General features: G+C 33.6%; 1 non-coding gene across 1 annotated transcript; it reads left to right on the forward strand.

Annotated features, from left to right (window-relative positions):
* Window positions 1-713: 713 nt before the first annotated feature.
* Window positions 714-822, forward strand: LOC133050247 (U6 spliceosomal RNA). Its single transcript, XR_009691565.1, has one exon. It is a non-coding gene; the product is annotated as a U6 spliceosomal RNA (small nuclear RNA).
* The last annotated feature ends 674 nt before the right edge of the window (window positions 823-1,496 follow it).

The following is a 1,496-nucleotide window of genomic DNA, read 5'->3' on the forward strand; positions in this document are numbered from 1 at the left end:
TGCATAGCATAGTTAAAAGAAATCTTAATAAATGGAGAGACATTCTCTTTTTCATGGATTGGGGGACAAAATATTGTTAAGATGGTAATAGTTCTAAATTGATCAACAGATTCAGTGCAATCCTTATCAAAATTACAGGTGATTACTTTGCAGAAAATTAAAAACTCTTCCTATAATTCATATGAAAATTCAAGGGAACTTGACTAGCCAAAATAATCTTGAAACAAGAATAACAAAGTTAGAGTTTCAGAGTGTCAGACCTTAAAAATTATTACAAAGCTATAGTAATCAAGATATATGATATGATACTGGCATAAGGATAGACACACAGAACATTAGAACAGAATTGGGAGTCCAGAATGAACGCTCACATTTTGGCCAACTGATTTTTTTTTTTTAAAAACAATGCTAAGACGCTTCAGTGGGGGAAAAAGTTGTTGTTTCCACAAATGGTCCTGGAACAAATGGATGGCCACATAGAAAATAATCAAGTTGGACCCCTATTTGATATCATATATGTAATTTAAATAAAAATGGATCAAAGAGCTAGGTGTAAGAACTAAAACTATTAAACTCTTAGGAGAAAGCATAGGCATAAATTGTGGCAATTTTGAATTAGTTGTTTCTTAAATATGACATAAGAAGTGCAAAAAATAGGAGGAAAGAGAAACAATTGGATTTAAAAAAAAATTTGTGTTTCAAAGTATACTGTGGTGCTTAGTTCAGCAGCACATATACTAAAAAATTGGAATGATATAGAGAAGATTAGCATGGCCCCTGCGCAAGGATGACACCCAAATTCGTGAAGCATTCCATATTTTTTACAGACAAGCAAAAGCTGAGAGAATTCAGCACCACCAAACCAGCTCTTCAACAAATGCTAAAGAATCTTCTCTAGACAGAAAACACAGAAAGGTTGTATAAATGTGAACCCAAAACAACAAAGTAAATGGCAACGGGACCATACCTATCAATAATTACCTTAAATGTAAATGGGTTGAATGCCCCAACCAAAAGACAAAGACTGGCTGAATGGATACAAAAACAAGACCCCTATATATGCTGTCTACAAGAGACCCACCTGAAAACAAGAGACACAGACAGACTGAAAGTGAAGGGCTGGAAAAAAAAATATCATGCAAACGGAGACTAAAAGAAACAGGAGTCACAATACTCATATCAGATAAAATAGACTTTAAAATAAAGGCTGTGAAAAGAGACAAAAAAGGACACTACATAATGATCAAAGGATCAATCCAAGAAGAAGATATAACAATTATAAATATATATGCACCCAACATAGGAGCACCGCAATATGTAAGGAAAATGCTAACGAGTATGAAAGAGGAAATTAACAGTAACACAATAATAGTAGGAGACTTTAATACCCCACTCACAACTATGGACAGATCAACTAAACAGAAAATTAACAAGGAAACATAAACTTTAAGTGACACAATGGATCAGCTAGACCTAATTGATATCTATAGGACATT

Source organism: Dama dama, chromosome 31 (assembly GCF_033118175.1).
Source record: "Dama dama isolate Ldn47 chromosome 31, ASM3311817v1, whole genome shotgun sequence".
Lineage (NCBI taxonomy): Eukaryota > Metazoa > Chordata > Mammalia > Artiodactyla > Cervidae > Dama > Dama dama.